This window comes from Marmota marmota, unplaced genomic scaffold (genome assembly GCF_001458135.2).
Source record: "Marmota marmota marmota unplaced genomic scaffold, marMar, whole genome shotgun sequence".
NCBI classification, from domain to species: Eukaryota; Metazoa; Chordata; class Mammalia; order Rodentia; family Sciuridae; genus Marmota; species Marmota marmota.
In genome coordinates, this window is record NW_026006790.1 from 90,101 (window position 1) to 115,597 (window position 25,497).

Below are 25,497 nucleotides of genomic sequence, written 5' to 3' on the forward strand. Positions count from 1 at the left end.
GTTTCTTTCTGCTTGGTGAAACTGTTGTGCTATTGAATATTCCCCCTATATATTTATATTGCTCTTGTATAGTTGCAAAGTCTCCCTTGTAGGCGTGGGCGGCAGCTCTGCCCCTCCTCCAATTGGGGCAATGTGCCTACCACGCCGGCAGGCCGCTGGGCCTGTTCTGTCGTTCGGAAGCAGGTCCGCCTAACTTGCAGGCGCGGGCGGCGGCTCTGCCCCTCTCTGGGCTGCTGGGCTTGTTCTGTCGGTGGTCACAGTTCTGCCTACTTTGCAGGCGCAGGCAGCGGCACTGCCCCTCTGCGGGCAGCTTGGCCTGTTCTGCCGGTAGGTCGCAGGTCCGCCTATCTTGCAGGCGCGGGTGGGGGGGGTGGCTCTACCGTTCCGCAGGGCGCTGGGCCTGTTATGTCTGTCGGTTGCAAGTCTGGCCTGTTCTGTGGGTGGTCACAGTTCTGCCTACCTTGCAGGCGCGGGGGGAGGGGGCGGCTCTGCCCCTCAGCAGGCCGCTGGGTCTGTTCTGCTGGTGGTCACATTTCCGCCTACCTTCCTTAGTTTGGTTCTCATGGCAATTTTTGCTATTTGTATTCTACACTAATAAGAATGGACCTTGTACTGTCACGTGTAACTAATTAAAACAAATAAAAATTTTTTAAAAGAATGGGCCTTGAAAACAGATGTACCTTTAAAATTATAGAAATGAAAGTAGTAAATTGAACAAACAGCTGATCTCATCATTAGTTTTGAGGTTTAAAATTCATGTGGAAGTGGATTTTCTTTGTCTTCCCCATTACCGATGGGAAGTCCTTGGAGATTGAGATATCATGGACCAATTAGTCTAATTATAATCTCTGTATTGATCTTCCATGGTCATATAATAGTCCTCACTCAGCCTGTGCTTGTAGTCCTTCAGTTGATGGCATCGTCCAGTGACTTGTGTAGCTGTCTCTCCTCCTGGGGTGTCTGCATCAGGAAGCTCCTGAACACATGATCTGTTCCTGTGGACACAGTTGCTCCTTTCCTGGGCTCCACACTTGGTAGGGTCTCAGGATCTGCACTTTTTGGTCATGACCCTGCAGGGAAGCAGCATGATCCAGTAAGTGCAGAGGGGGACTTGGATGTGGGAAGGACTGGGGAAGTAGTGTTGCATCAGCATGAGGACACTCACCACAGAGTAGCCAGGTGGGAGGACAGCAGCATGCAGCTTCAACCTTGGGGTTGTGGGGTTCAAGCTTTTGTTTCTGGTGGGGAGATAAGAAATCTTATTCAAAATGTGCTCTCCACCCACACTGGTTCTAACTCACACAGAAATCTCACACACAGCAGCACAAAATGTGTCCTCAAAATGTTTCCTAAGCTCTATGAAGGGACTATAGTGGTGGTGATGAGGATGAGGAGGAGGAGGACAGAAGCCAGAGCACCATGAACTGAGGTGCAGGGCTTCCCATGCTCAGGGTTGAGCAATGTGCTCTGTGTCAATTGTTTCATTTCATGTGCACCATCTCACTTTAGTTATATGTGTCCACATTATTATTTTATAGAAAATGAAGAAATGTGTTTTACTTATGTAACTTATACTCCTTTGTTAGTATGAAAGAGCACAGCCTTGTTTGTGTTGGGCTGTCTGACCATGGACACAGGGCAACACACAAGGATCCTGGAAGCCTGTCCCATTAGCAAGCCATTCCTCTTCCGTGTCACTGAAGAAAGAGAGCTTTGTCCCCTGTGCTCTTCCTTGTGGGATTCCTGGGGATCACAGGGCAGAGCAATGTGGGGCACCTGATGTATGAACTATGGAAGAACAGCCACAGGTCACTGAGAGGTCACAGTAGGGGAGGCTGATGATCATTCAGCACAGATCCACTCTTGAGCCCCCTCCAGAACCTCCCTGGACTCACCACATGCCCCTCCATGCTGGAAAACAGCCCGCTGAATCTCAAAGCAGACCTAAGTTCAGGTCTTGTTTTCATTCCTGCTCATGAAGCTGGAAACATTTTCATAATAGAATCGTGGTTATGAACTGTAGACCTATGCCGAAAACTGTCTGCTGGGAATGAATAAAAATATTTAATGTGTCGGTGTCAGTGTAAAAAGAGGTCACTAGTGTTACTAGTGTTTCTCAATTTAGCCTTGTCCTCTTGAGATGATTTCTAGTTGATGCAACTGCAGTGAGTCAGAATTCAGTAGATACTTATTGATCTCATGTGAAAAATATGGCATATATAAATAAAATCTGGGAAGAATAAAACCTGGATATTGTTATTACTGTTAGTAATGACTAGGTTGATCTGCATGCCACTCGATTCATACATCCTGTGACCTGGAGTGACAGTTTTCCTATTTCTGAATGGGACATTTATTTCTGACCCTCCTATTAGAATTGTCTGTGGGAGTAGAGACAAATTAAAATAGTGTCTTTCTATGTCCATGCTTTGGACATAGAGACCCTTTTTTCTTATTATTTTTAAAAGATTTTAAAATTTGTTTTAATTAGTTACACATGACAGTAGAATGCATTTCTGCACTTTGATATATCATACATAGATGGGATATAATTTCTGTTTTTTTCTGAGTGTACATGTTGCAGAATCACATTAGTCATGCAGTCACTATATACACTCAGTAATGTCTGCTTCATTCCACTATCTTTCCTATCCCCATATCTCTTCCCTCTGCCTACTCTAAGGTAACACTATTCTTCCCTAGTGACCCTTGCCTTAGTGAACTAGCATCCACATATTGTTTTTTATTTAATACTATCCACAGTAGACAAATTTTGAGACATCATGGCAGAGATTTTCATGGGTTTGAAGAAAGGCAATGAGGCAGAGCTGAAGGGGCACTTAATGCTGCAGCCTTCCACTGAGGCACAGGACAGAGTTTCACCTCCTTCCAGCCTCCAGTGCCCTTGACAATGGCTTTCTTCCATAACAATGGAATCTTATATTAAATCACAATTTTTATTGAGTGACCTAATATTTATTGGGTTTCAAATTTCTCTTTGATGCTGCACATGTTGTGGAGATGGTGTTATAATCTGTATTTCCCTTAAGCAGTGAACAGGGAGAGGAGGAGAGATTCGCACACTGGGCACACACTGGCAGGTGGGATGTGGGTCTGAAATGCTGCCTTCCTGACTCCAGTTCAGGCACCAGCTCTGCTGCTGCAGCCAGAGGAAATAGCATTTCCTACAGAAGTTGAAATTTCCTCAGGAGTCTTGAAGGACAAAATATTGCTAGTTAGTGTTTAGCCTCATATTTATGATACATATTTGAGAAGATGTAGGTGATATTGACTGTCCTCATAGTGACATAAATGTTGGTCATTAATAGTATATTTGTACATTGGAAACCATTCAACTATTCCTGGCCAACGTATTACATAGGCACACTTACTTGTGTGACCTGGTGAGAGGCAAAAGCATTTTGAAATATTTGACATATTAATAAACTTTCCCATTAAATGGTGTCCTTTCTTCAGGTAACACTTTGCATCAGATAAAGACTTTGAAGAAGAGGAATGTACTTCACAGATGGAATTAATGTAACCTAGTACATTGCAGGGGCAATAAGTATGGTGTTGCAGACTGCTTAGATGAGCTTTGGGTAGTTTTAAGGCAATTTTGTAAAGGAAACTCTATGGTAGATAATACTGACATGGAAACATCAACAGAAAATTATACCTTCTCACTTCATGACAGAGATGTGTTTGGAGACAGATTTGCAAGAGAATGAAATCAGGCAGAGATACTAAGCCTCATGTTTTGTAGATAATGATTCAGTCTCTATCCAATGCTAGTCCTGAGACAAGTATTATTGAATTTCTGGGCTTTAACAGAGGTCGTGAGTATTATGACTATTATAATTTCCAACATTCAAAGAGCATGTTCTAAATGCCAGGAGGTTGTTATTCAGTAGATTCCAATTCTGGTGTAAGGATATCTGAAGTCTTCACATGCAGATATGCTGATTAAATTGGTGTTGGTCTGACATTGTGAAATACGGATTATCTAAAATATCCAAAAGTGCGTATATTAACAAATGAGACAAAAGCTCTAGGTATGCAATTGGAAAGAATTATAAATAAATTTTCAAACAACTATACAAGGTAGGTAATTATTTACAATTTGGCAATTCCCAAGAGTATTTACTATTTCCTTGACTGTTTATTATTATTTTTTCATTGTTTTACAATTTAATTACATTGAGAACTTACAATAAATGAACCTGTTTCCCTCATGTAGCTGAAATAAAGGAATTTCAAGCCACTTAATCAGGAATGAACAGACAGTCCATGAAGAGGAAATGAAGTGGTTGCATGAAAGGCTGAGCTCTGGGGCTTTCTTTGGGTTAAATCTTAAAATTACAAACTTGATGTTTTGAGATAACAAGTCCATGAAGCAGTTTTAGCAGGCCAGATGGAGTAGAGAGTCAAAGAAAAGAAAAAGAGTGAAGAGTTATTTTACATGGCTGATATTTTATTGATATTATATGGGTTGATTCAAATAAACCTGCAGAGAATTAAACTCTTCAGAGGAGTTGATGTTACATCATGTGTCCTCCAAGAGCTCATGTGTAAGACAATGCAAGAAAATTTAGAGATGAAATGTTTGAGTTATACGAGGCTTCACCTAATCAGTATATTCATTCCCTAATAGGAATTAACTGGGTGGTGACTGAAGGCAGATAGAGTGTGGCTGGAGGAGGTGGGTCCCAGGGGGCATGCCTTTGGAGTTTCTATTTTGTTCTTGTTGAGAAAACACTCTCTACACTTTCTGGGTGACCCATTCCAGCTGTACACACTTCTGCCATGATGTTCTGCCTCACCTCATGCAGAACTAGGGAATGGACTAGGCCATTGATGGACTGACTGTGAGCCCTAAATAAACTTTTCCTCCTCTAAATTGTTCTTGTCAGGTCTTTTGGTCACAGAAATGATAAACCTGACTAAACAACTTCTTACAGATTATGATTTTTATGACTCGTACAGGGCACACTATTGCCACATTTGTGGTCAGTGCTACTATTGATATTGTGCACTGAATCATTCATATTTATTCAAATTTTAAGTTTACAATGACAAGGATATTTATTTTATATTCTATCATTTTTAAAGAAAAAAATACAAATCCACACAGGAGGCAAATGAGAAGTGGAAAGAATGATGAGACCCCTTGCAGTAAAAGGGCACATGCTGCTCTCTGGTCAGGATCCCTCACCCTTGCTCTAGTATTCAGGAAAATCAGTCCTTGCACAATTGTAAAAATCTTGTCTAAGAACTTTGTCCAAAGGCATAAAAATAAAATAAGGTATATCAAACTGTTTTTAATTTCCCTTAAAGGAAGGTCATTCCTCATTAACGATTTTTTTCCTTAAACAATAAGACATATTTCATTGTGATCATGAATTTCTCTCCTCGGGTCCTGGACTTCAAACATTGCTCAGTTCAATATCTCTAAGGTGAGTATGGAAAGAGGATTGGATGAGGGACAAAGGGAAATGAAAGAGTGTGCAGAGGCTGGGTGTTTCACTACTGAGCATTATTATTGAAGGTGCACAGACCTAAGTGTGAGAACCTTCCTTGTGCCTGCCTGAATCGCAAGTACACAGAGTGACGGGTGCTTATTTTGTTATTTTCCTTTTCTCACCCTCATTGCTTTTTCAAAAGGTGTCCAAGCAAAATAGACACACAAAATCTAACAGGTGTCTCTGAATTCCAACTCCTGAGCCTTTCCGAGGATCCAGACCTGCAGCCCATCCTCTTTGGACTGTTCCTGTCCATGTACCTGGTCACAGTGCTTGGGAACCTGCTCATCCTAGCGGTCAGATCTGACCCCCACCTCCACACCCCCATGTACTTCTTCCTCTCCAACCTGTCCTTGGCTGACATCGGTTTCATCTCTACCTCAGTCCCAAAGATGCTGGTGAACATCCAGACTCACAGCAGAGTCATCTCCTACATGGGTTTCCTGACACAGATATCTCTTTTTGCCATTTTTGTCTGTATGGATGACATGCTTCTGACTGTGATGGCCTATGACCAGTTTGTGGCCATCTATTACCCCCTGCAGTATTCAGTTATTATGAGCCCTCACCTCTGTGGCTTCTTATTTTTGGTGTCTTTCTTGCTGAGTATTTTGGACTCCCTGCTGCACAGTTTGATGATTTTAAAAATTACCAGCTTCAAGGATGTGGAAATTTCTAGTTTCTTCTGTGACACTTCTCAACTTCTGAATCTTTCCTGCTTGAACACCTTCTCTGATAACATTGTGAAATATTTACTTGCTGCCATATATAGCCTTTTTTCCCATCTCAGGGATCCTTTTCTCTTACTACAAAATAATTTCCTCCATTCTGAGGATCCGATCCTCAGGTGGGAAGTACAAAGCCTTCTCCACCTGTGGCTCTCAACTGGCAGTTGTTTGCTTATTTTTTGGAACAGCCTCAGGGGTGTACCTTGGATCAGCTGTGTCACATTCTCCCAGAAATGGTGCGGTGGCCTCAGTGATGTACACTGTGGTCACCCCCATGCTGAATCCTTTCATCTACAGCCTGAGGAACAGGGACATTAAAAGGGCCCTGAGGAGGCTGCAAGCAGGATGATCTAATCTCACACCTTGTGGTGTCTAGTTGCAATATGTGTTGGAAAATGCAGAAAAGCTAAATACATGGTTCTGTCTGTATGCCCCTGGGTCTAATTTCTCACCAAGTTTTATAGTAGAATGGTTGGAACTCATGTTGGGAAAGGATGTTTGGAAGTTTTCACATTGGGAACAAATTTTAGTTTGGTGAGATAAAAAAATATTGGAGATAATTGATAGTGATTGTTTCACAACTCTGTCAATATTTAATGCCCCTGAGATATGCAATTGGCAATGGTAATTAATGCTTGCAAGTATTTGTAACTTAAAATTTCCATAATGAAAGTGGACTCTATAAACCACTATGTTTAAAACACAATTAAAGAAATCAATAATACAAATGGACTTCTATTTCTATTTAAAAAATGCTTAAGTGACATTAGCTGATGTTCATTTTTTACCCTTCTTCCTAGCAAATCATTATTAGGACATCTTAGAGTCTGTGATAGGTTCACCTCTTGGCCAGTCAGAAGTTGTGTGCATTGAGCCTCCAAGGTCACACCATAGTCAATGAGCATCCCGTGCCTCCAGCATTTCAGGTTGATGGCTCAAGTCAGGTAGGCCCCATCCTGTGTTTCTTCTCACCCTGGTTGTGTCTATTAGGAATTCCCTACCTGAGCATGCACAGAGTCAGCCCTAAAGATGAGGTGGAAGGCACCTGGGTACCAGCCATGTGGAATCCCCTCTCCTTAGTCACGATCACCTGAGCCAGTGTAAATAGGTAACTGCTGAGGGAGGTGAGGATGGAGGAAGGACCAGCATGCAGTGTGGCTGCCCAGAGGGGAGAGCACTGCAAAGTGTCAGTCTTGGGGACTTAGAATTGAGGCATGTGTGTGATATCCACGGTGGTGGTGAGCATGGTGGCAATCTCACTACAGTTTTCCTCTCCTCCCACATTGATCCTTCTTACCACACACTGTCATCCACATGGAGGGAATGTGCTCCTTCATGCTGTCCTTATCACCTTTATGAAGGTGATGAGGAGGAGGTGGACCTGGTTGAGGATAGCACACAAACATGTGATCCTTCCATGAGAGATCCCTGAGTGTCAGGTGCTGAACTGTGTGCTATTTGTAGATTATTTAATTCATCTGCAAAATCTTCACCAAGGTATAAGTGTCATGATATTTTATTTGACAGGATAGAGAGGATCAGAGTTTTTAGTAACTGTGCTAGGAGTTTTGGTCAAATAACAAGGCATGTGTGAAATGCACTGTGAGTTTGACTCACATGGCATCTGAGCAGGGAAGTGCTGGAAGGTTGTCCCGTCCACAATCAACCCTGTGTTTCACTTTCCTGTGTCTGCAGGTTGGGACCCCTTTCCTCTGCACTTCCCTTTCAGATTTCTGGTAGATACCAGGACAAAGCAGCGAGTAGCATCAGTTTCACCAGTTCAGGAAGAATGGCTGAGAGGGGACAAAGGTCTATGGTCAAGTGGGCCAAGTAATCCACCACAGACCTCCCATTTTCCCAACTCCAGGAGACCCATGAAGCTGCTTCATTCTCTAGAATTCTGGTAAATAGTCCTCTTATCTGAATAGGAGATAAGCAGGTCATTACTCTTTGGGAATCTTGAAAGAGCTAAGATAACCAGAGAGGTGCCTGTAGCTCAGACCTCTGGATTCAGCTTAAAATATTCTGATGGTTGGAAAACAGTGAAAAAGATTAGTGCATCACATCCAGGAATTTACAGTGTAATTTTTACACTGTTTGCTGGATTCCTCTTTCTGCAACAAAGGCAGGTTGTTACTGTCCTAGAAAGCACCGTAGCTGGTTTCTAATTGATAATAGCATAATGTGTCAAATGCATTCTACTATCAGGTATAACTAATCAGAACAACTTTAAACTACAAAACAAACCATCAGGGTGATGAAGATGTGATGCAGGTATAAATTATAGACCAAAGTCAGATAGTTATAATTAATATGGAAAGGCTAAACTTGCAACTATCCAAGTGAAATATTTTTGAGCTAAAATTACTGTTTTTATATTTCTATAATTTTGCATCTTTACATATTCTTATTTAAATATATGATGTATATTTAAATGCAATGACCATCTCCCTTTCATTTCTGCTTCTCCAGAGCTTGTACCATGTTAGGCACAGAGGAGATAAAAAATAAAATTGTGTTGAACACTAGCTGTGTGCACAGGTCCTGGCCTTCCTTGCTCAGTGTGGTTTCAACCCCCTGGTGCTCTCCTGTCTGTACCTTACTCCTGCTCAGGAATGTCCCACAGAGCCAGAGACTAGACTGAGCATCTCTTGTTTGGGTCTGTGTCATGGACACCAGAACCCCATACTTTCCTTAGCAGCATCTACAACCTTCAATTACTCATGAACAATGGCAGGAATGTCCATGAACCTAGGAAAAGAAATTAGAAACAGAGATAAGTGACAGGAGACCCTTAGAGCTTTGCCTGAGACACATTGTACTTTCACATTATTTCAATACAACAGTAGAATCCTTTGACAATTATTCTGAGCAGTGCACCCACTATTTTTTAATGAGTGAATGCTTAACAAAAAAAATTAAAGACCAAATAAATGTCATTAAAATGTATACTTCAGATGGTTCAAGTAGTAATGTCTTGTGATTTATATTTTAACCTAATAATTATGGATCTTAAAAGCTGGTGTAGCTATTAAAAACTCAGAAGTGAAAGAAGTAATTGAGTACACAAGGTTCTTCCAATTATGGCTGGGACCCAAATATTAAGTGATCTTCATTTTCTTTTCTTCATTTTCCTGCATTAATATCGGGACGTCCTTAGAGATGGCATAACATGGACCAATTAGTCTAATTGTGAGCTCTGTGTATTGAGCTTCCGAGGTCCTATATTAGTCCATAGTCAGCCTGTGCCTGCAGCCCTTCAGTGGATGGTTCCTATCCAGTGAGCTGCATGGCTGTATCTCCTGCTGTGGTTCTGCATCAGGAAGCTCCCAGCTGACAACATATTCCTGGGAATGCTGTGCACAGAGTCTGAGTCTTTGTTGGGCACCAGGTATGGGTGAGTCTTGGCATGTGCACTTCTATTTTTTAATATTTTTAGTTGTAGATGGACACAATATCTTTATTTATTTATTTTTATGTGGTGCTGAGAATTGAACCCAGTGCCTCACACATGTGAGGCAGGCAGTATACTACTGAGCTACAACCCCAGCCCGGCAGTGCACTTCTTTGTCATGAGCCAGCAGAGAACCAGCACAACCCAGTAAGTGCAGAGGGAGCCTTGGGATACAGGAAGAAAGTATTGTTTCTGTATCACAAGGACAAACATCACTTTGAGTATCCAGATATGCAAATTCCAGTGTGTCAATTTTCATGTCTGTTGCTTGTGAAGCTTATGATTTTATTTTAGGTAATATATGATTTGCATCCCCCTCCCACTGGTTCTACTTCCCATAAAAATCTCACCCACAAAAGCAGAAAGTGGGTTCTTCAAAAGTGTTTTCAAAGGTCTACAAAAGAACTATGGTGTTGGCGATAGGATGATGAGGAGGATGAGAGAAGCTAGAGCATCTTGATCAGAGGTGCAGGGCTTCCCAGGCTCAGGTGCTGAACAACGTGGTCTATGCAATCTCTTTCATTTCATGTATATCACCCTGCTCCAGTTATGCATGCCCAATTTATTATTGCTTTACAGTAATCAATGAAGAACATTATATTTATGCAACTTCCTCTTGTTTGTCAAGTAGGAAAGAATGAAGCCTTGTGTGCACTGTGGTGTCTGACCATAGACACAGGGCATCATAGGAGAACCCTGGCAGGCTGTCCCATCAACAAGCTAAACAGCCCTTCCTCTTCTCTGTCACTGCAGAAAGACAGCCTTGTCCTCTATGCTCTTCCTTGTGGGATTCCTAGGGATCACAAGGGAGAGCAGTGGGGCTCCTACTGCTTGCACTATGGAGGAACATCCACAGGTCACAGGAGAGGTCACAGTAGGGGAGGCTGATGAACATTCAGCACAGATTGTGCTTGGGCCCCTCCAGAACCTCCATGAGCTCACCACATGCACCTCCATGCTGGAAAACTGTCCCCTTAAAGGAAAGCCTAATATTGAATCTTGATATTATTCTCACAAACCTGGAAAGTCTTTAAATGTATACCCAAGATATAACTGTAGTTCAGACCTCATGACATAAGTAGAAACCTTTATTGGGTAGGAAAGAATAAAAACATGTTGTCAATGGGTCTCAAATTCTGTCAGTCCTCTGTGAAGTAGGACAAGTCACTAGTGTCTGGATTCAGAATTGTCATCTGAATTGATTTCCCATTGATGCAACTGTGGTAAGGATTAAATAGATACTAGGTGATCTTTGGGTCAGAAGAGTCTACATTATTTCCTCTACTGTTCTTTTTGCTGTTATCCAATTCAATCACAGTGAGAACTGAAAAGTAATGAACCCATGATTGGCTTAAGTGAGAAAATTGGAATCCATGTTTCTGAAATGACCAGGCTGTCCATGAAGTGGAAATGAGGTGGTTGGAAATGAGACCTGAGATTTGGGGCTGTCCTTGTGAGATAGTTCTAAACTATGAAACATTGGGGTTGAGATAACAAAACCATGAAGCGGTTTTCGTAAGCCAGATGGTATACAGAATTAAGAAAAAGGAAATGAGCAAGGAGCCTTTTGATACAGCAAATATGTTAATGATATTATACGGCTTGATACAAATAAAACTGCATAAGATTAAAGTATTCAAAGTGTTTCTTATCACTTAATTTTTCAATATCATCTAATTGTGCCACAGTCGTGGTCAGTGTTACTATTGATTATATGCATTTAACTCAACCATATTTATTGATATTTGAACTTTGCCAAAGACAAGGCTACTTATTTTATATTATCTAATCTTTGAACAGTAAACTTAAATCCACAGAAGAGGGAAATGAGGAAACCAAAGAATGATGGAACTCTTTGATTGTCTTATAGCCATTCTTTCTGACTGTGACTCATCACCCTCAGTTTATTTATCAGAGATTGGAGTTCAGATGGTGTCTTAGAAGGAATAAGTCAACAATATTATCTCAGTACTTAGAATTTTAAAAAAAGGTAAATTGGACTGGTTCTTAATTAATTTTTATAAAGATAGTTTTTTTCTTAATAGGAAAGCCATTATTTATTCTCTGATTTCCCTCATACAGTAGACTATATTTTACTGTGATCTTGAACATCTTCTTTCTAGACCTGAGTTTCTACCATTGCTCAGTTCAATGTCTACAAATAGGTAGAAAAGAGGGGTGAAAAAAATTTGTCACAACTTCTTAGAAGAAAACAAGGTAAATTGAACTGGTTTTTCAGTAACTTTTATGAAGATTATTTATTCTTCATAGGAAAATTATTCCTTCTCCCCCACTTTTTTCTTAAACAGTAGACTATATTTTATTGTGATCATGAACTTCTTGCCTTTACTCCTGTGTTTTTAAATTTGTTCAGCTCAATGTCTCCCAACAGGGTGTGGAAAGAGGAGTGAATGACAGAGCTACAGTGAGAGTGTGCAAGACTGTGTGTTTTACTACTGAGAACTATGTTGAGGGCGTGTGGATCTCCAGTGTGAGCAGCTTCCTAGCGAATACCTGAATTCAAATGGACAGAGTGAGGTGGGAATGATGATGCTTTTTGTTGTTGTTGTTGTTGTTTACACTCTTTGCCTTTCCCAAAGGTGTCCATAATCACAAAATGTAATGCGCATATCAGAATTCCATCTCCTGGGCCTCTCAGAGGAACCAGACCTGCAGCCCATCCTTTTGGACTGTTCCTGTGCATGTACCTGGTCACAGTGCTTGGGAACCTGCTCATCATCCTGGCCATCAGCTCTGACTCCCACCTCCACACCCCCATGTACTTCTTCCTCTGTAACCTGTCCTTGGCTGACATTGGTTTCTCCTCCACCACAGTCCCAAAGATGATTGTGAAATCCTAACTCACAGCAGAGCCATCTCCTATGTGGGCTGCCTGACTCAGATGTCCTTTTTTCTCATTTTTGGATGTATGGATGGTATGCTTCTGACTGCGATGGCCTATGACAGGTTTGTGGCCATCTGTCATCCTCTGCATTATCTGGTCATTATGAGCCCTCGCCATTGTGGCTTCTTAACTTTGGTATCTTTTTTGCTGAGTCTTTTGGACTCCCAGCTGCACAGTTTCATGACCTTAAAAATTACCAGCTTCAAGGATGTGGAAATTTCTAGTTTCCTCTGTGACCCTTCTCAACTTCTGAATCTCTCCTGTTCTGACACCTTCTCTGGTAACATTGTCAAGTATTTTCTTGGAGTCATATATGGCCTTTTACCCATCTCAGGGATCCTTTTCTCTTATTATAAGATTGTTTCCTCCATTCTGAGGATCCCATCCTCAGGGGGGAGGTACAAAGACTTCTCCACCTGTGGCTCTCACCTGGCAGTTGTTGGCTTATTTTATGGGACAGAATTTGGAGTGTACCTTGGGTCACCTTCATCACCTTCTCCCAGGAAGGGTTCAGTGGCCTCAGTGATGTACACTGTGGTCACCCCCATGCTGAACCCCTTCATCTACAGCCTGAGGAACAGGGACATTAAAGTTGCTCTGAAGAAGCTGCACAGCAGAATTGTTTAATGTTATCATATGTAGCAGTCACTTGCAATGTGTGCTCAAAATGCATTAAAGCTAAATGTCCAGTCATGTTAATCTGCCCTTTCAGTAATACTAGTGGCTTCACTTTTCACATTTTTAATATAATGACTCTAGCTAGTTTGGGAAAGTATGTTTGGAAATTTTTTACATTGGAACAAAATATCACTTTGGAATAATGAAAAATTTTAGAGTTGGTTGAAGATGATTGTGTCATAGGCACATCCATGTGATTAAGGCTGCTGTTCTACATAATTGAGAATGGTGAAAAATATAACTTTTTAAAACTTCCATTTATTGTTTTTGGAACAATAAATATATGAGTATAATAGCAATAGTGAACATTCTGGAATTGTGGAAGTCAATCAACAAACCTACACCCATATATTACAAAGTAATTCTCACTCATGCAAAATGGGGAGTCACATAAGAATTCTGAATAGATTGTCACAAAAATAAACTTACCCATTTAATTACGTCTCTCTGTGTATTTGTTAAAGCATAAAAACAATTATTTGTCTTTCACAGATACACTGAAAAACACTAGTTGATATAAAATAGTATATTTCAGGGCAGTAGGTTTTGTGTTCTTGACCACTTAGATGAGGTTTAGGTTCCTTTTTTTTAAGTTTTTGAGAAAAGAGTTTATGCATGTATAAGTCAATACTGTAATGTAGAGTCAATACTTTCTACATTGGTAGAGAACAAAATCTACCCACAAAATTCATGCCACTATTTGGTTTTGAGTGAGAGCTTTGCAGGAGAATGGAATCATGCAGAGTTACCAAGAAGTCAAAGTTCAATGTGATTATTCCAATCTAGATACGGTTATAGTTATGAAGCAAATGTTAGTAAATGATATTACTATTTTTTTTTATTTCAAAATTGGTATTTTTATTTGTAGTAATAACAAGTAATGTTATTTATGATTTCTGAATGACAGGATATATTCTAAGGTCAAGGTTCCCATCCCTGCTTTAAGAAAAGACCACCCAGCTTGGTGGCACACACCTGTAATCCCAGTGGCTCCTTAGTCCAAGGTAAAAGGATCTCAAGTTCAAAGCCAGCCTGAGCAGCTTAGCCAGGCCCTAAGTAACTTAGCAGGACCCTGTCTAAAAATAAAAAGGTAAAAAGAACTGGGGATGTGGCTCACTGGTTAAGCACCCCTGGGTTCCATCTCTTATTTTTTTTAAAGTGACCATCAAGATCTTCCCAGGCATACAGTCTGATTGAATTTGTTTAGATTTGATGCCAGTAAATCAGAATATTTTAAAATTTGCACATTCAAATATATAAATCTATCAGATTGAGAAACATTAAAGAAGAAATGTAAAAGTTAAAAAATATTTCTATGACAAACTGGTCATTAGGTATAACTATTATCATGATTTTTGGCTTGAGGAATCTCCTCCTGTGTTTCCAGTAGTTTCTGCACTGTTCTCTTTTGTATTTTATCCCTTCTGCAGCATTGTGAAACCTGACAGAGTAATGACCCTGAGTTTTCTTCACATGACTATAGTCAGAGAATTATAGTCCCTTTATCAGTTTAGAAATTGATGTGAAAATCTATGCAATAGCATTAAAAATTTTTCTGACTGTAGTCAGAGAATTACAGTCCATTTATCAGTTTAGTAATTGATGTGAAAATCTATGCAATAGCATAAAAACATTGGGACTTAAACCCGGTCTCTGAGGGCATCCATGGTGCTAAATTTCTCAACTGTAAATGAGAGGGTTTGTGAACATAGAAGCATGGAAGCCCACTGGCAGGGCACAGCAAAAAATGCAAAGAGCTCTTTTCCTCACCAGGTAATTATGGCATTTGTACCAATGGAGCTGCATTACATTTCTAGAAATAATTTCATTATTATTTAATCATTGACTGGCACAGTTTACAGTAATGCCACACATCTGGGCTGTGATGCCATTGGTTACGTACAGTTAAATAAACCATATTTCCCAACATTTGAAATCTACCTAAGGTAAGGAAGGGAGCAGAATTTTGAATGATTTTATATATTTATTTATGTTTGTTTTTATTAGTTCTTCTTAGTTATGCATGACAATTTTGATATAATTATTCAAGAATGCTATACATCTCATTCTGATTAGGACTCCATTCTTGTGGATGTGCATGATTGATTGTTAAAAGACAAACAGCATTTAGCTAACAGAGAGGGAAATCAATAACAGAGTTTTGGAACTCCTGGAAGAAAATTGGCACCAAACAATAAGTTCTGATAATGAATGTTCATCTGTAATGTCTTCAGATTATACAGTGCTGGCTCTAATGCAATGTTAATATATATCCTTCATTGAATGAATCTAAATCATTATCTTAGAATATAATACATTAAATTAAATTGCTTATTACTTTTCTTTAATTAAAATACATCTTATTTCTGAAAAGTAGAAAGCTATTTCTTATGTTGTGATTTTTACCCCCTGGGGTAGGCTGCACATTGCTGTGATCATGAGCTTGTTACACCTAGTGTTCTTGGTCTTCTAATGCTTTTCTGTTTAACATCCTTAAAGTAGGTTGTGCAGAGTGGCACATGTCTATAATCCCAACTGGTAAGGAGGTTGAGGCAGGAGGATCACAAGTTTAGGGCCAGACTCTGAAAATTATTGAGACACTGTTTCAAAAAAAAAAAAACAATAAAAAGGTAGTGGGGAGGGCTGGAGGTGTACTTCAGTGATAGGTTGCTTGCCTACTATGTAGGATACCCTGGACTCAATTCTCATTTCTTAAAAAAGAATTCTGATCAGAAGGAGTTGAATAATATAGAAACCAATAATGAAAGATTTCCAGGAAGATTAAGTTTGTCACAACTGTGAGATATTGTTGAAGGTGTTTGGGTCTCAACTCTAGATACCCAGCTGTGAATGCTTGGAGTAAACACGTATTCAGAGTCCTGGAAGCTTGCTTGGTTTTTCCTTTATCCCACCCTCTTTTCTGCTCAAAGCTGTTCTATCAACATAGAAGCACAAAATCTAACCTGCTTTTGCAAGTAGCCCTTCAGCTTGATGGCCCCAGGCCAGGGGACTCCACAGCTGTGTCTCCTCCTATGGTCTAAATCTAACATGGAATTTAGAATTCCATCTCACAGGACTCTCAGGTGATCCAGAAAGTGCAGCTGGTCCTCTTAGGACCATTCCTCTCATATACCTGGTCATGGGGTGGGAACCTGCTCATAATACTGGAGAGGGGCCACAGGCACTTCCTGTACTAACCGGTATCATGGACCCCGCTTCTGTGGTCTCTTAGTTGGGCATCATCTTTGTTAGACTCTAGGACTCAGCTGTACCATTTGCTGCCTTGCAACTTGTCTGCTTCCTAGAGGTGGAAATTGGCAATTTCTTCTGTCACCCTCCTCAAGGCATTCAGGTCCTAGTCTCAGGATAAATCTGAATACAATGTCACAGGCTTCTCTTATCTATTCTGTGGAGGGATTCTGAACCTTCACTCCTGAGTAGAGAAACACCCTAAATCATTTCTTAGACATTCATTTTCTCACATTCTTCTTTCAGTTATATTATGAATCCTTTGAGAGTGGTATATTATGGAGTAATGGCAAATAAAGAGCTCTGTGCATTGAGTCTCCATTCATGTAATAGCTAACATCAGCCTTTTCCTGTAGCCCTTCAGATTGATGGCTCCAGGCCAGTGGGCTCCACAGATGTGTCCCCACCTGGGGAGTGTGCATCGGCCTTCATGGGGCACCCAGCAAGGGATTCACATCAGTCTTGTGTTTTCTTGCTTGTGACCCAGGAGAGTGAGTCACAGATTAACCCCATAGGAGTGATGGAGGTGATGGATGGAGGTGGGACTATTAAAGGCATTATTCTCTCAACATGAAGACAAGCATGACACTTTGGGAAGCCAGATGGGAGGATATCAATATGTGACATTTCAACTCAGAGGAATGTGAAATTTAGGTTATTGGTTATACTTGGGTTATAAAAATCTGCACATACTTAACATTTTAAATGTTTCTTTTCTTTTTCTTTCTTTTTTTTTTTCAAGTTCACTAAAAGACTTTTTATTTGAGGCAGAGAAGTCTGGCTGAAAGGATTACAGTTCCAAGCAGTCAGAACACAATGATTAGTGGCACTATTTTAAATTTGTTGCTTTTGCTTCTTTTTAGTCAGAAAATATTCTCAGGTTGTACTTTCCCAGATGAGCAAGAAGAAAGGAAAAAGAAGGTTGTAAGAGACACCTGATCTACTGAGGATGCTCTTCACAATCAGTGTCAAGCTAGCAACCCACAGTGTTGCCCATTGCTGACTAGCTTGCCTGGAAAATTGAGGCAGGAACAGGTGCGACCTTGTGGAAGAGCAGGCATCCACAGCTTCAAAACTCTGCGTGGAAGGGGTAATCTTTGTGGGTAGCACAGCTCACCAAGGCACACATCCTCCAGTTCCTGTTGTAGCTGAGTAAGGTGGTGCTCAGCTCAAAGTCAAAGACCTGAAAGTTCTCCGCAATACGTGCAGTGTCACAGACTTGGATCACCACCAATTTCCATTGCATGGGGAATCAGATGGGCACCTGGGCTGTCCTTTTATTGTACTTGTCTGCAATTGTCTTGACCCTGGGATCCTCTAGGAGGGAAAGGTCCTCAGGTTTGGCCCAGGGCCTGTCGGGAGAGCCAAGGGGGCTTTAGGCAGTCACCACAATGCCTTTGAAATGGCAGTACTGGATCAACTTTTCCTGAGTTAGGTATGGATGGCACTCAATCTGGTTAACTGCTGGCTTATATTTCAAGCCAGGTTTCTTTAAGATCCTCTCGACCTGAAGATGATTAAAGTTAAAGATGCCAATTGGTTTCAACAGCCCTTCATCTACAAGCTCTTCCATGGCCATCCAGGTGTCCACAAAATCAGTGTCACTGGGAACCACGCTGCCTGCCGCATCCAACGGAAAATAGTCTTCACCATGCTTAAAGCCTATTGGCCAGTGAATCAGGTAGAGATCCAGGTAGTCCAGCTGCAGGCAGTTAAGGGTCTTCTGGAAGGCTCTTTTCACCAGGCTTTTGTCATGGAACGTGCACCACAGCTTGCTAGCCATGAAGAGTTCATGGTGCTTCACCACCTGCTCCTTGAGCTTCTCCTGAAGGGCCACATCCACCTCCTTCTCATTCTGGTACACCTGAGCACAGTCGATATGGTGTACCCAAGGTCAATGGCTACATTCACAGCCTCAGTCACCAGGCCTGGAGATGACTTCCAAGTGCCTAGTCCCAGGAGGGGCATCTATTGAGCTTGATGTGGCTGACCATTGCTGCAGTGAGTTAGAGACCCCAGCCCTCAACCATGCAGCAGTGGCTGCAGCGCACGACTTTAAATGGGCCTTGTGTTCTGCCTAAATGTTTCTTTTCTTGACCCTGATTCTAATCCCCATAGACATCTCATCCATGATCCTAGAAAATGGCTCCCTCTAAAAGGTTTTGTTAGCAGTCCTACAGGCTTGTGAAGGTGGTGAGAAGAAGGAGGTGGGGAAAGTCAGCACCTTGATAACATCAGGTCACTTCAGGGCTCTCAAAATGCCAGACCAGGAACAATGTGTTGTATGCTTTCTTTTGTGCCTTTTTTCCCTCCAAATAAATCATAGTAAGACCTGACACAGTAATGAACCCAAGTTGACGTCAGGCAGCTGAAGCAAGAGAACGGCAATCCATGTATCAGGAGGCAATGTTGTGAAAATCTACTACTAGAAATGAGAAAGCTGGGACTCAAACTGGGTTTGAGGGCTTCTCTGGTGCTAATATCCTCATCTGTTAATGAAGCACTTGAAATTAGAAAGACATGAAGCACCATGGCAAGTCATATAAAACCCAAAACAGACTTGAAACAAACAAAGAAAAAATTTGAAAAGAGAAGAAAAGAAAGAACCATTGCCTTGCCAACCATACTCACCAGCTATTTATGGGGTTGATACAAATAAAGTTGCATAAAATTTAAAAGTAATTTCAGAAGTTTTTTTTAAAACATTTAATTATTTCTAATCATTGACAAGGACAGTGTACACTCATGCCACATTTTTATTTGGTGATATTATTTATGGATAGTCCACTAAACCACATTTATCAAAATTTTAAGTCTACCTAGGCCAATGATATGAGTAAAAATGAAATGGTTTTTAAAAAGATAAACAATATTTGACATAGCACTTATATCCATGAAGGAGGAAAAACAGAAAATCTTAGATATATGGAATGCTTGGATGAACACTTACACAGAAGAATGAAACCTGGCATGTAAGAATGTGTTCTCATGATGCCATAGTTTCTTTATCCATTCACCTTTTGATGGATGCCTAGCCAAGTTCCATAACTTGGCTGTTGTGAATTGTGCTGCTATAAACAAGGGAATGCATACATCTCTAAAGAATGCTGTCTCTAATTCTGGATAAATATGAAGGACTGGTATAGTAGGATCATATGTCATTTCAATTATTAGTCTTTTGAGGAACCTCCATTCTGATTTTCTTAGTACTTGTTTATATTCCCATCTATAATGTAAAAGTGTTTCTTTTCCCAACATTATTGCCAGAACTTATGGTTTATAAGCTATCAACTTTAATTAAGTCTTCAGATTTTTCAGTTCTAGCTCTTATGGGTATATATTATACATACATATCACACCTACATATCCATCCATGTATATACATGTATGGAGGGATATGTATATATAATATTCCATGTATTCCACATATGTGATATATATACATATATATTAGTGATATATACCATTCATATATATGTGTATTGTGTATGTATATATATTCTATCTGCTCTATATCAAAGGAGTTTGTATCATTATCCTAGAATGTAATAAGGCATATTAAAAACCTTCCTAATTTCCTTTTACCAGAATCAATGGATTTTTTTTAAGGAATGACAGATATTTCTTCTCCTGTTTTTTTTTTCCCTGAAAAGAATAGGCTTTATTTTACTGTGATGATGGATTGGTTTTCTCTAATTTCCTTGTACTTCCAATATTTAGTTGAATGTCTCTAAAGTAGGGGTGTATAGGTGGAGATAATACAGAAAAAATAATTAAAGAGTACTAAGAAGATACAGATTGTCACAACTGTGAAATATTAATGAAGGTATATGGATCAGAGGTGTGAATAAATTACCATGAATACTAGAATTAACAACATAAAAAGAATTATGCCTGCTTATTTGTTTCATTTCTTCCATCTTCTTTTTTCTATTTCAAAGATGTCCAAGCAATATAGAAGTACAAATTTTAACATGTGTCTCAGGATTCAATCTCATGGGACCCTCAGAAGACCCAGAGCTGCAGCCTGTCCTCTTTGAACTGTTCCTGTCCATGTAACTGGTCACAGTGCTTGGGAACCTGTTCATCATCCTGGCCATCTCCTCTGACTCCCACCTTCACACCCCCATGTACTTCTTCCTCTCCAACCTGTCCTTGGCTGACTTCTGTCTCTTATAACCATGGTCCCAAGGTGATTGTGAACATCTTAGCTCATAAGAGAGCCACCTCCGTAGGGGGCTGCTTGACACAGATGTCTCTTTTTACCATTTTGAATACATGGATTATGTGCTTCTGACTCTGATGGTTCATGATCTGTTTGTGGCCATTTGTCACCCCTGAACCCTCATCTCTGTGGCCTGTTAGTTTGGGTATAATTTTGCTTGGCTTTTTGGAATCCCAGTGGCACAATATGGCTTTATTGCACTTTGCCTACTCCGAGAGTGTAGAAATTGCTAATTTCTTCTGTGACCCTCTCAGCTTTCTTTTCTTGCCTGTTCTCACATCTTATCTAATAATATTGCCAGGTATTTTCTTGATGCCATATATGGCCTTTTCCCCACCACAGACATCCTTTGCTCCTATTATAAAATAATTTCCTCTATTCTGAGGAGCTCATCATCAGGTGAGAAGCACAAAGAATTCTCCATTTATGAGTCTCACTGGGCAGTTGTTTGCTTATATTTATGAAGAGGCAGTGGAGTGTACTTCGGATCAGCTGTCTCACATTCTCCCAGGAAGGGTGCAGTGGCCGCAGTGATGTACACTGTGATCACCCACATGCTGAATCCCATCATCTACAGACTTAGGAACAGGGACATTAAAGGTGCCCTGAGAAGGCTGCACAGCAGGGTCATATAATCTCAGCACCTTCAGAGTCCCATTTCAATGTATGATTCAAAATGCAGCAAAGCTAAACATCCAGTTCTGTTAATCTGACTTTCAGTATTAATGATCTATTTAATTCCTCACATATTTTTAGTGCAATACCTGTAGCCAGTGTTGGGAATGAATGTTTGGCAATCTTTATATTGTTAATAAACTGTCACTTTAAAATAATGAAAGATTTTAGAGGTAAAGATGATGTACATTTCATAAAAATATTTATGTGATACATGCTGCTGATCAATATATTTGGGAATGGAAAAATGATAAATTTTGTAAGTTAAATTTACCACAATAATAGTAATATAAATCTAAAAGTTTTTTTAAAAATAAATTAAAAATTTATAGTAGAGAAGAGTCCCTTCATTAGTAGAGATGAACTGATTAAACACTTGGTGATGTTCATTTTTTCCTCTTGTTCTTCATCCTTAGTATTAGGAAGCTCTTAGAGTTGCTGACATGTTCAACTACTTGGTAAATAGGAGCCATATGCACTGAGCTGCTAAGGTTGTACAATAGTTAGAAACCAGCCTGTGCTTCCAGCCCTTCAGCTTGAGGACCCCAGCCAGTGAGCTCCATTCCAGCGCATCTCCCTGCTGTGGATGTCTGTATCAGGAAGCTCCTAGCTAAGTCTGAGTGGATATCCTGAGGTTCATGTGGGGGGCACTGGGCCTCAGGGATTTTCGGGCTTTGGAACTGCCCTCCTTAGTCCTAAATCAGCAGAGCCCCAGTGTGAATCAGTAGCTGCTGTGGGAGGAGAAGGATGGAGGAAGGACATTGCATAGAATTATTTCTTCACCATCAGAAGGAGCATGCACTTTGTCTACCCAGATGGGAGAACAAGGTGCAGATTGTCAGTGATCGTACTGTGAGTTCATATGCCTGGTTGTGGTGGGTGCAACAGAAGGCTCATGGAAAGTCCTGTCTTACTCCCACAGACTCTTCTAGCTGTACACTGTCATCCACAAGGGGAGAAAATGTGTGCTTAAAACCATGTCCTCAACATTCCAAAAACAGTATGAAAGTGATGAAGATGAGGATCAGGATAAGATTAGCATCTGAATATTATGATCGTTTTTTGGGAGATCCCTGAGTGCCACATTATGAGTTCTGCCTTATTTGTAGATAGTTTGAATTCCTGTGCAAAATATTCCCCAGGTAAAAGTACCAGTTATTTCATTATAGAGAATATAAAGGACCACAGGTGTTTATGTAACTTTTAATGTTGACTAACTGAAAACACATTTGAAATGCACTGTGGATTTGAGGTACGTGGCACCTGGGCAGGCCAGTGCTGGCAGGTTGTCCCTTCCACAAGCACTCCTGTGTTGCACTTTCCTGTCATGCCAAGATGGGACCCTTTTCCTGTGCACTTCCCTTGGGATTTCTGGTAGATTCCAGGACAGAGAAGTCAGTGGCATCAGGTGCACCAATTCAGGAAGAATATCTGAGATGAGACAAAGATCTTGGGTCATGTGGGCTCAAACCTTCCAACAGAGACCTCTGTGTTTTTCTACTCAGGACACCTTGCAGCTGCCATGTCTTCCTGCATTCTGGTAACCAGCAGCCTCCATCTGATGAGGAGCAAAGCAGGCCTGGGTTTCATTACTACTCAGGGCCTTGGAAATAATTTATAAATGGCTATAATCTGCTTCAGTTTAAAAATGTTCTGATGGATGGGAAACAGTGAAAAACATCTGTGCATCAGACCCAGAGATTCACAATTAAATTTTGGTTGCTGTTAGCTGGACTCATTCCTTATTGAACAAAGGGCAGTTAGAGAAAGGCAGTTAGTTAGCTTCTCTGGTTCTCAGTAATGTCAACCAAGATGATTTCCAGTTGATATAATGACGTTGAATCCAGATTAAACAGAAAACCTGTGCTCCCGATGTGACTGAGATGTGATAAAGGTGTAACATACAGGCACAAATGGTAGAGAGTTATTATTAATATGGAAAGGCTCATCTTCATACTCTTCAACTGAAATATCTTGTGAATGACCTTACTGTGTTCATATTTCTGTAACGTTACCTTTCCATACTCCCCTGATGTAAGTATATGCTGTATATTTGGGTGGAATAACCATCCTCCTTTAATTTTTGATTCCATAGAGCCTATACCATCTTTGACACAGGAGATGAAAAAAAATGTGCTAAACAGTGAGTAGACCCTTGCTCTGTGCACAGGTCCTGGCCTTGCTCAGCAGGGTTTCACTGGTGCTCTCCTGTCTGTACCTTCCTCCTACTCAGGTACATCCCACAGAGCCAGAGACAAGATGGAGCAGCTCTGGTTTGTGTCTATGTCATGGACACAGGAGCCCCATACTTTCCCTTAACAGCATCTACAACCTTCAATTACTCAAGAACAATGGCAGAGATGTCCATGAGCCTAGGAAAAGCAAAGTTGGAGTGAAGGGAAGTGACAGGAGACACTCAGAGCATTTTAGAGTTTCACATCATTCCAATATTACAAAGTAGTCCTTTGGAAATCATATTGATCAGTAGGCCCACTATTATCTTGATGACTAAATGCTTAATTTTAAAAAGTGATTAAGTTAATGTTACAGAAGTATATACTTATTAAAGGTCCCACAGCAAATTTTTGCTCCTTATACTTTAATAACAATACATCTTACAAGCAGATGTATTTTTAAGTCTGAGAAGGGAAACATGTACATTGAATAAATACACAGGTGAGCTCCTCATTAGTGTTGGGGACCAAAACTATTTTCTTTGTCTTACCCATTGATGATAATGGAAAGTCCTTGTAGATGGGGATTTCATGGACCAATTAGTCTAATCTAATTATGAGCTCTGTGTATTGATCTTCCAAGGTCATATATAGTCCTCACTCAGAATGTGCTTGTAGTCCTTCAGTTTATGGTTCTTGTCCAGTGAGCTGCATGGCCGTGCCTCCTCCTGAGTTGTCTGCATCAGGAAACTCCAGAGCACATGATCTGTTCCTGTGGGCACAGTTGCTCCTTCCCTGGGCTCCACACATGGTAGGGTCTCAGGGTCAGCACTTTTTGGTCATGACCCTGCAGGGAAGCAACATGACCCAGTAAGTACAGAGTGGGCCTTGGAAGTGGGAAGGACTGTTGGGGTAGTGTTACCAGATGGGAGGACACCAGCGTGCAGCTTTAACCTTGGGGTTGTGGGGTTCAAGCTTTTGTTACAGGTGGGGAGATCAGAAGTTCAATATGTGCTCTCCACCCACACTGGTTCTAATTCACGCAGAAATCTCACCCACAATAGCACAAAATGAGTTCTTCAGAAGTGTTTCCTAAGCTCTGAAAAAGGACTAGGGAGGTGATAAGGATGATGAGGAGGGTGACAGAAGCCAGAGAACCATGAACTGAGGTGCAGGGCTTCCCAGGCTCAGGTGCTGAGGAACTTTTTCTATATCATTTCATGTGCACCATCTCACTTTAGTTATATTCATACAATTCATTATTATTACATAGAAAAGGAAGAATTGTGTTTTACATATGTAAATTTTACTCCTTTGCTAGATAGGAAAAGATGCAGCCTTATTTGCACTGGGCTGTCTGGCCATGGACACAGGCTATCACAGGAGAACCCTGGCAGGCTGTCCCATCAGCAAGCCCACCAGCCATTTCTCTTCCCTGTCAGTGCAGAAAGAGCAAGGCTTTTCCTGTGGGATTCCTGGGGATCACAGGGCAGAGCAGTGTGTGTGTGTGTGTGTGTGTGTGTGTGTGTGTGTGTGTCTGCTGCATGCACTATGGAAGAACAGCCACAGGTCACAGGAGAGATCAGTAAGAGAGGCTCATGGTCATTCAGCATAGATCACGCTCCTGGCCTCCCTCCATAGCCTTCTTGAGCTCACCACATGCTCTTCCATGGGTGAAAACAGTCCTCTCAATCTCAGAGGAAACCTAATATTAGGTCTTGATTTCATTACCACTCAAAAAACTGGAAGGAGTTATAAAATATACCTGAGATTTACCAGTGGTTAATATCTGTGGACTTAGGCTGAAAACTGTTAAGTGGGAAAGTAAAAAAATAATATATATATATATATATATATATATATATATATTTTTTTTTTTTTTTTTTT

At 40.6% G+C, this 25,497-nt stretch overlaps 3 pseudogenes; 2 read left to right on the top strand and 1 right to left on the bottom strand.

Moving 5' to 3' along the window:
- Window positions 1–1,064: 1,064 nt before the first annotated feature.
- On the top strand, window positions 1,065–6,599 carry LOC125614767 (annotated as a pseudogene).
- A 5,724-nt stretch (window positions 6,600–12,323) lies between these two features.
- Window positions 12,324–13,236, top strand: LOC107133630 (annotated as a pseudogene).
- Window positions 13,237–17,548: 4,312 nt separating this feature from the next.
- Window positions 17,549–18,504, bottom strand: LOC107133626 (annotated as a pseudogene).
- Between the last annotated feature and the right edge of the window lie 6,993 nt (window positions 18,505–25,497).